Below are 10,842 nucleotides of genomic sequence, written 5' to 3' on the forward strand. Positions count from 1 at the left end.
TTGAGTTCAATGACAAATGAAAAGTGAAACATCTTAAGGGTGACCCCATTGTTTTATTAAATAACATTTGTCCAACATTTGTAAACATTGTCTGCTTGTGCGCTTATGTCCTCTGGGAATTAACAGTCTAATGAGATTAGTGATGGATGAATTAGCAGTGGTGGAAAAACACTTTAGACCGGCCATTCCTCAGAGTGACAGGGTATAAGAATTATACAAAATTATGGAAAGTGTATAAACAATTGAAGCACCTGCATCATACTAATATATTATAGTAAAAGAAATAATATAAGGCTGGGCCCCGTGGCCCACGCCTGTAATCCTAGCACTTTGGGAGACTCGGGGGCGGATCACCTGAGGCCAGGAATTTGAGATCAGCCTAGCCAACATGGTGAAACCCCATCTCTACTAAAAGTACAAAAATTAGCTGGGGGTGGTGGCACTCGGGAGGCTGAGGCAAGAGAATCGCTTGAACCCGGGAAGCAGAGGTTGCAATGAGCCGAAATGACGCCACTGCACTCCAACCTGGGCGACAGTCAAAAAAAAAAAAAAGAAAGAAACAATATAAGAACATGTCACTTAGGCCAGGCTTGCTGGCTCACGCCTGTAATCCCAGCACTTTGGGAGGCTGAGGCTGGCAGATCTCCTGAGGTCAGGAGTTCGAGACCAGCCTGGCCAGCATGGTGAAACCCCATCTCTACTAAAAAAAATACAAAAATTAGCCCGGCATGGTGGCAGGCAACTGTAATCCCAGCTACTCGGGAAACTGAGGCAGGAGAATCACTTGAACCCAGGAGGTGGAGGTTGCAGTGAGCCGAGATTGCCTCATTGCACTCCAGAAGCTGATATTGCCTCATTGCACTCCAGCCTGGGCAACAGAGCAAGACTCCATGTCAAAAAAAAAAAAATAGAACATTTCACTTAGATCTTATTCTATGTGCAATGAACCCCCTTCTCATTTAAAACTCAGCTAAGTATATCCATCATGAAAATAGCTATGAAACGTCTTGATTACCAGGTAACTGGACCTTCTTTCACTATAAATCGGTGTCCTGGTTTATAAATCGACATGTAAATTTAATCGCTGTGATTCAGTTCTCTAATATGATTTTTCTAGTCGACTCAATCTAATCACATCTCTTTATATGCAAATCTGAAGTCCACACCTCAAGCCATTAGGACATCCAGACACCCAGAATCTTGTCCCCAACCTCCTGGCAACATGGTGGAGGCCAGAAGACAGAGAAACATGTAACCAACCCTTTTCTAGATCATTTATAAAGTGTGTTGAAAAAGTTATGCAAAACTTAAAAGCGATGCAAAAATATTTCTCCATATCCTTCCAAGCTATTTAGAGAATTATCTAAAAAGTCTACTTACGGGGTACCTGATGATGTAAGGCAATACTAGACAGTAAAATAGAATGTGAATCATATAAATACTTTCCAGATTTCTAGTGGTCATATTGAAAGAATGAAAAGAAACAAGTAAAATTAATTTTAAGATATTTTATTTAATTTAATATATCTAAACTATTATCACTTCAACATATAATAAATAAGCTAAAAAAAAAAAAGTTGACATTCTTTTTTAAATGATAAATCTTCAGAACCTGGTGTGTATTTCACACTTTTAGAACATTTTAAATCAGTCTAGCTACAGTCCAAATGGTCAATGATCACATGTAGCTAGTGGTACCTTATTGGACAACACTGTCCTACGTGAAAGTAACTCTGACTTAATGTTTACATTTTATTGGTTCCAGATTATCTAAAAGTAAACATTCACTTGTAGAAGTTTAATAAATTAATAAGGATTTTGTCGTAGAGATGGAAATGAATTTTTAATATAGAAAAAATGACCCTAAAAGTTATTATTGTATTGCCTAATAAGGCATTAAACAACTTTATATCTGATTTTCCATTCCTCTTCCAGTATACATTCTTTCCCTGATCAAATACATATTTTATTCTCCCATATCTTCCTTTGACCTAATTGTGATTCTGCTTCCTCCTTCATTAATGAATTAAATCATTCTTTGACACATACACAAGCTCACTATATATAGTACATATATGTCAGTCATGTTTTTAACTTCCTGAATATTGTGCTTTGACACTTGGTTGTTCAATTTGGCCTAAGAGCTCTGAATCAGAACCTTTAGAAGCCATTCTGAAAAACTGGAAGATACAAAGCTTTTGACTATCAACTCCATAGCAACCTGATATCTGGTTGGTGTTCCATGGAAACTGTATTTCTCTAATTTTGAAATAAGATTGAACAAGCCTGTGAGCAACAACAACAGAAAAGTCTATTAGAATGACCTCCGGCTGGGCGGGGTGGCTCACGCCTATAATCCCATCACTTTAGGAGGCTGAGGCGGGCAGATCATGAGGTCAGGAGTTTAAGACCAGCCTGACCAACGTGGTGAAATTCCGTCTCTTCTAAAAATACAAAAATTAGCTCGGCATGGTGGCGTGCACCTGTAATCCCAGCTACTCAGAAGGCTGAGGCAGGAGAATCACTTGAACCCAGGAGGCGGATGTTGCAGTGAGCCGAGATTGCGCCACTGCACTCCAGCCTGGGTGACAGAGCGAGACTCTATTCAAAAAACAAAAGAATACCTCTAAGGGAAAGTTCAGATTAAGGATGTGGTCATCCCACCCAAAACTCATGTCCTCAAGAAAGCCACAAACAAATTGAGGACACAGTTAAAATATTGTAATGCAATATATTGTGTATTCTTGTATTTACACACACATCATAAATATTATAGGTCGACTAGTGTTGTTTCATGCCACACTCTTCAGTCTCTGGAAACCCTGGTAGAAAAAGTTAAAAATGCAGAGCAAAATGTCAAGTCCAAACAGCAGTAATGGGGCTACAGAGAGACTCAAACAGCCAAGATACATTCAAAAGATAGTGAGAGGAGTTGTTGGGACAGGCGTAAGGAATGAGGGTGACAGCTGGTTTTTCTTTCACTTTTTCCTTCTACTATGCCAACTAGAGTTCTTTGTTTTTGGTAGAGACAGGGGTCTCACTGTTGCTCAGGCTGGTCTCAAACTCTTGGCACCAAGTGATCCTCCTGCCTCAGCCTCCCGAAGTTTTGAGATTATAGGTGTGAACCACCAAGCCCAGCCTTAGAGTAGGGTTTTGTCAGCTTTTGGATGTAGCTAACCTAATATTAAGATATCCTGTATAGGCCAGAACTTCGAATGATTTAAAGCTGTTTTTTCCTGACTCACCAATTAATGAGGCTAATAATAACAGCCACCCCACTGGCAGTGCCTGCCTCAAAGAGTAAATGTTAGTGTTGCTATCTGCGTGAGACCAACAATACAGGGACTCCAGGATATTTTCAGCCTAAATAAGATTGTAGGGGCTCTTGTCTGTTGCCTGGCTTCAGCCCCATAAACTTTTTTTTAACATATAACCCAGAGCCACAGTTTTGCTCATTTTTCAATCTTTGAAGGCAAATGATGGCCAACAATTAGGAGATTAAACCTGAGGCTAAATATTTCCTCACCTCAAGGGCTGAGACCAAAGTTACTGCATCTGTATTCTCTAACACGCCTTCAAAATGGGTTGCAGAAAACAACAGAAAATATACTAAAGCACACAGTGACAGCATAATAAATACATTGATTAGCTGGGTGCAGTGGCATGCGCCTGCAGTTCCAGCTACTCTACTCATGAGGCTGAGACAGGAGGATCGCTTTTGCCCAGCAGTTTGAAGTTGCAGAGAGCTATGATCGCAACACTTCACTCCAGCCTGGGCAACAGAGCAAGAATCTGTCCAGAAAAATAAATACATAAATATAAAATTTACAAATATAAATACATACATAGAAAGTATTATAAAAGGAACAATATATTGCAAAATATATTTACCTAACATTTTGAAATTGCCATTATAATTGTATAAGTGACGGCGGAAACTGGGTCATTAACAGCTATCTTATTCTTCAAGCTTCTTTCAAATGATGTCAAAGCATTTCAGAAAGTCAAACCTACCCTCAAAGGATAAGAGTTTGTCAATTGTGAGGATATGCACATTTTTACACCTTCTAAATCTGTGTCTATATGAAGGCAGTTATAAAGCACAAGATGCAAACGTATATTAGGCAATAGTCTTCATCAGAATAAGTACATAACCTGACACAATGACTATTTTGGAAGAAACATGGAAATGCAAATTTCAATAGATTGGTTGACATTATTTTTTAATGTCTAGCTTTTTACTGTGCTGTGTTTTTACACACTTAATGAGCACTTGTTAAGCACAGGACACCAGGAGAAATAATAAAAACTAAGATCAGCCTAGCAGTGTGTCCTCTCAAGAACTTATACCTGGTGGGACAGATACAGACAAATATAACCATCATAGTGTGAGAAATCTGATAGGAAAGACACAGCCACTGAGAGAACAAAAGAATAAAAACATAAAAATGTTAATGTGCTGGTTAAACATTTGCCTTCAAGTATTTACCAGTCTAGCTGGGAAAATAAGACAGAAGACAACAGCCTAAAATAGTGGTTCTTAAACACTTAGATATCAGGACTTCTTTATACTCCTAAAAATTATCAGGCCTCCAAAAAATCTTTTGCTAAATATAGGCATTTATCACTTTGGAAAACAAAGCTGAGTATTAAGTTTTTAATTATTTATATTAATATTTATTTGATAACCCTTAAAAATATTATATAATTAATATTTATTCATAATGCATATATGTGATTATATAGTTCATATATCGCTATATAATTATCATATATACCATACATTTATGTTATATATTACATATGTATGAAGAAAAAATGGAAAGTAAACCCGAAAGTTCCCCATTCCCTAACCCATTCAAAACCCTGGAAGTCCCAGGCTAATCTGAAACTTGTAAAGCTGCCTGCATGTTGAGAACACAGCTGAGCTGGTAGTGTGGAAGAGCAGAAAGACAGCAGTTCTGGAGCAAGGAAGCTTTATATTTAATCCCAGTTTCTCCATTCATGAGCTTGGTTACCCTGCCAAGTTCCTTCTCTGTAAAATGGGAATAATACTCCCAGAAATATAGTGAGGATTAAATTAGATAATGTGCATACAGTTCCTGGGATTGGGATAAGCACACAGTAGCCTTTCTTTTGAGGCATATTTGCATTAGATCCTTGCTGTATGATAGCCTTCTGTTTCTTTTTTTTATTTCCTTTGGTGACCCTAAGAAAGATGATACTCTCCTTAACTTGGAGGGCTGGATGGGAAGAGCCCAAATCCAACAAGCTGGTTCGTTCTCTCTAATTATGTGTGCTTCCCTTAGCTGCCTCTGAAAGGATACAGGCCCTAGGTACTAGCCCCAAGACGCCTAATGATTAGAGACAGAGCTGGACCATCAGAGAAGAGATGAGTGTGTGTGTGTGTGTGTGTGTGTGTGTGTGTGTGTGCAAGCAATTATATGTGTGCATTTAGGAGTGGTAGGTGCGTAAACAGTCTAGAACACTCACTCTCACTGTGACGTGAGGATGTATCCCCACATCGCTGTTCTGGGAGCTCACTCATTGTCCATCATCCAAGCTTATAATGGACAATTCTTTCCCAAGTGGGAAAGAATTCTGATGACACTCACATAACTACCCAGTCCCCACATTCTGCATCCCAGGTGTGTTGTGCATACCTTTGATAGCAGGCAGGTGTGACTAGCCAATACATTAGGAGCATGGTATTCCAGCACTCTGCACTTTTTTTACTATAGAATTCATCTCAACCTGCTTACATTACATACAATTTTTGATTGATATCAAATTTTTATTACGTTTGCTTATCGAAGGATTTGTAATTATGGTTCAGTTGATACATAGATTGTTTATATTTTTCATGGTTACTTGAAACAATGGTTATATTTTTCATACTTTTACAAAGTAATCAAGGAAAAATACAGAGGCAGCTTAGTATATTAGTCAAAAGAATAATTAGACTGGCTTGGAACCTGGAATGTCTGAGTTCAAATTCAATTTTGCCGTTTTACCAGCTGTGTGACTTTGGATGACTTAATAAACCTTTTCATGTCTCAGTTTTCTCACCTGTAAAGGGACAATAATAAGCCTACCTGTTTCATGGGTCATTATGAGGATTAATGAGTTAATATTTAAATAGTTCTTAGAACAACCTCTGAAATATTTTAAGTACAAAAATATATACATATATTAAATAATAACTTTTCTAAAACATCTTACCTACAATCTTGTGTGCAAATTGGTGGCTCAATTCTGCAACTGTTGCTGTTGGTGTTGTTGTTAAGCTTTTGTTTGTCATGAATGTTATCAGTAATATTAATACAGACAGTTAACTGAACCCTTCCTCTGCACCAGGCATTATATGCACTATTTTCATTCTGACTCCCTACACCCTGTGAGACAACCACCATTGTAATCATTCTCACGTTGCCAATAAGGAAGTGGAGAATGAGAATTCAGACTTCTCCAAGAAGTGCAGCAGACTGATTATAAATCATGCATCCTAAACACACACATATTAAAGTATCAACTGAAATCAAACAATAAAACTTTTGTCTTTCTATCTACAAAATGCATGAATTAAAATATGCCCCAACTACTTAACTAATATATTTAGTAAGTAGAGGGATGGAAGTATTTTCACTCCTTCAATACATTCTTCATCAACCTCTCTCACCTTACCCCTCTGTCACAGGCATTTCCTACGTCATGCTGTTTTTCTGATGTACGCTAGGTGGCAGTCAAAACCAGGAACTCTTGAAAGAGAGTATATTCCTATTTTTCTGCAGCCTCAACCTCCAGGGCTCAAGTGATCCTCCTGCCTCAGCCTCCTGAGTAGCTGGAGCCACAGGTGCAAGCCACCACACCTGGCTAATTTTTAAATTTTTGATAGAGACGGGGTTGCCATGTTAGCCAGCCTGGTCTGGAATTCCTGACCTCAGGTGATCTGCCCGCCTCAGCCTCCCAAAATGTTGGAATAACAGGAGTGAGCCACAGTACCTGGCCGGTAATTTTTAACTTCTAGCTATACACTTAGTTTTTTGTCCTTTTCAGTGGACAGAAATTATAATGCCTGTTTGACAGGGGATAATTCTGAGGCACTGGGAAGTCATGAGACTGCATGGATTGCACAGGCAGGCAAGAACATGGGAGGGAACAAGTGTCTTGGACTCTTGTCTCAGTGGTCTAGAAAAATATGCTAGCTGATTCATTCACTCCACAAACAACTGATCAACATCTTCAAGAAGCCCAACAATGTACTGAGCTCAGGGTACAAGACAGTAATTAAGGCAGGCTCTACCTTCATGGTGGTGTTTGAAAAATAGGGATCTAGAAAAAGGTAGGTAATAGTGGCTGTGCAAAAGATATCAGAGATGATATGAAAAGGAGGGACTAGACCATTTTACCCGGGAGTGGAGGTTAAACATAGGGTCTTTAAGGGAAACGTAAAAATATTAATTCTTTTCATTTTTGAAGTAAAATGACCATTGCTTCTCGGCCTTTTGGCTAAGATCAAGTGAAGTAAAATGGTTACACTGAGGAAGATGACAGAAATAAATACTGCTGTACAAACATGGTAGCGCTGAAATTGGCTCTTGCCTGACAGGAAGCAAAATTATAAAATTCATTATTTAGGTATATTAATAATGATGGTGATCATGGCTGTAATAATAATGTTATTAATCATTATGTATCAATAAGAATACAGGTTTGTGACTTTACAATGTGCCTAAGAGCAACCCAATATTTTGATTGTAAACCACATTCCCTTAAACACACACGCACCTTAAACAAGACCCCATAAAGCAGACTGCACTAAAGTGGAGGTTATATAAAAGTCCAACAGAATAAGAACCCTCCCCCATTGTATATTAAGCTGTGAACTAAAAAAAAAAAATCATTAAATTGAAAATATCTAATTGTCAACTAGCAATTTTAAAGAGTTTAGGCAGAGAATGAAATATAAAGCTTTTTTTTAACTTTTAGATTTTTCAAGGCTAGCAGAACTGCTGAAGAATAACAATTTGAAACATAGGTTTGCTTTGGTTTCAATCTCTGTAGCCAAAGGCATTTACAATGTAGGCTGTTGTTTGTGCTTGCAGACACTAGATGACGCTCCAAATCAAAATGCCGGTAGTGGGACAGCCGCTGATCAAGCCGCCTGGCAAATCATTAACTGGGTTGACACTGTATTACTCAGCAGATTTCAAAACTCATTCACATACAGAGTCTTTTGATGGACAAAAATAATTATTACCCACAATTGACAGTGACAGTACTGAGAAGCTGGGAAACCGAAGTAGGACCCCGGAGCATACAGAGTCTGGCTCCCAGGACCTATAGACAAGAAACTCATGTGAGTTGATTCATTCACTTCCCCAAAACAATTATTAAGCAGTAGAAATGATAACTACGCTGGTAGTAGGAATAGTTTACAGTAAAAGGGAAAAGACATGCAAAAAAACAAAAAAAACGGGGCCGGGCGCGGTGGCTCACGCCTGTAATCCCAGCACTTTGGGAGGCTGAGGCGGGCCGATCACGAGGTCAGGAGATCGAGACCATCCTGGTTAACAAAGTGAAACCCCGTCTCTACTAAAAATACAAAAATTAGCCGGGCTTGGTGGCGGGCGCCTGTAGTCCCAGCTGCTCGGGAGGCTGAGTCAGGAGAATGGCATGAACCCGGGAGGCGGAGCTTGCAGTGAGCGGAGATCGCACCACTGCACTCCAGCCTGGGCAACAGAGCAAGACTCGGTCTCAAAAAAAAAAAACAAAAAAAACAGGCAGTGATGTTTTATGTGGGTCAGTTTGAAGTAGTGATCAAAGGAGAAAATGGCCAATCTTACCAAATAATGGATGCAGAAATAATCTTCATGGAGAGGAGTCTCGCTGGCGCCCGGTGGAGGCAGTGGCGCGATCTCGCTCACTGCAAGCCCCCCCCCCCTCCCTCCTCAGCCTCCCGATACTGGACTACAGGCCCCCCACCCCCGCTAATTTTTGTATTTTAGTAGAGACAGGTTCACCTGTCTCTCTCCTGATCGGCCGGCCTCCCAAAGTCTGGATAAAGCGTAGCCACCGCCCGGCTAATTATGTCTTAAATGAGAGCAACAAATTAAACATAAGAACCTGTAGGGGCTAAGGGAAAACTTACTCTTTGGCCTCTGAAGAGTCGCTGAAAACCACCGACAAGAGGAAGATTAATAGGATAAAATGCATCCAATTTATTCTTTTTTTTTTTTTTTTTTTTTTTTTTTTTTTTTTTTAGACGGAGTCTCACTCTGTCACCAGGCTGGAGTGCAGTGGCGCAATCTCGGCTCACTGCAACCTCCGCCTCCCGAGTTCAAGCAATTCTCTTGCCTCAGCCTCCAGAGTAGCTGGAATTACAGGCGCATGCCACCACACCCGGCTAATTTTTTTTTTTTGAGATGAAGTCTCGCTCTTGTCTCCCATGCTGGAGTGCGATGGCACGATCTTAGCCCACTGCAACCTCTGCCTCCTGGGTTCAAGTGATTCTCCTACCTCAGCCTCTCATGTAGCTGGGATTACAGTTGTCTGCTACCATGCCCGGATGATTTTTGTATTTTTAGTAAAGACGGGGTTTTGTCATGTTGGCCAGGCTGGTCTCGAACCCCTGATCTCAGGTGATCTGCCTGCCTCGGCCTTCCAAAGTGCTGGGATTACAAGCGTGAGCCACTGAGCCGGGCCAATTTTTGCATTTTAAACAGATGAATTATATGGTATGCGAATTATATGTTACCAAAAATTGAAAAAAAGGAATAGTACTATCAGCCCCAATGTGCCCATCATCAATATTCTACATGTTTCCAATGTTATTTTATCTGTTCACTTACAGTTGAGGCCCTGATATCCTGTTTGATTTTCTTGAATTGCCAAAATCTGCATACACGCTTACAAAAATAATGCCTGTTGAATTTGCTAGATATGTAAAGGTTTGGAGCAAATCAGGTGTATTAAATTTATTAATATAGTTTGAAATGTCTAAGGCAATAATTCCTAAACTTCGTTGAGGGAGGAGGAAAGCTTTTAAAATCCCATTGCCCAGGTGGCATCCCATACTGTTACTGGGAATTAGGCATTGGGATGGATCCTTTAACCAAGGAGATTATTAGAGCTGGAGCTCTGAACCAGCAATCTCAGTTCTTGTGATAGTGAGCAAAGAACTACAAACTAACACCAAAATGCAAGCTTAAAGCAAAGTTTATTGAAGCACAATAATACACTCTGAGGGAGAGCGGGCTGATTTCTGCGAAGTTAAATCAGCACTTCTTTACAGAGCTCAAGGTGCTTTTATGGGGTTTGTGGGGAGGAGTTGAGGTTTGGGCTGTATCTGGGTGACAGGATGCTGTTATTTGATTGAAGTTTATAGCTATATAATCTAAAATTGAACTGTGCATGTTCTTACCTATAATTCATTAAGAAAAGCCTCCCAGGGATGGGGGGCAAAACTGTATGTAAATTCTATTATAATGATGGTATGATGAACTTGGGGTGAACTTGAGGACAGGCTTTTGTGTTATTGGGCATGTGCCACTTTAGGGAATTTCCACCTGTACCCTCCTTTCTCTTTCTCCAGGATATTTTGGCCACAGACTTTATCATAAACTCCATCCCTTAGGGTGGCATTAGGGTACCCTTCGGCCTGAACTTAGGTGGGCCAGTGGCTGTCTTAGTGACAGCCTTTCCGCTCTCTTCTGTCATCCCCTCCCAACTGCTAATGTCTAACTACCTAACAATTGCCCATTAAATCAGTGTGTTTGGGGTTAGGAGCAGGCCTCAATATGTTTAATCAATCTCCAGATAATCCCAATACTGTAAAGTTTG

Source organism: Nomascus leucogenys, chromosome 8, assembly GCF_006542625.1.
Source record: "Nomascus leucogenys isolate Asia chromosome 8, Asia_NLE_v1, whole genome shotgun sequence".
Classification (NCBI taxonomy): Eukaryota; Metazoa; Chordata; class Mammalia; order Primates; family Hylobatidae; genus Nomascus; species Nomascus leucogenys.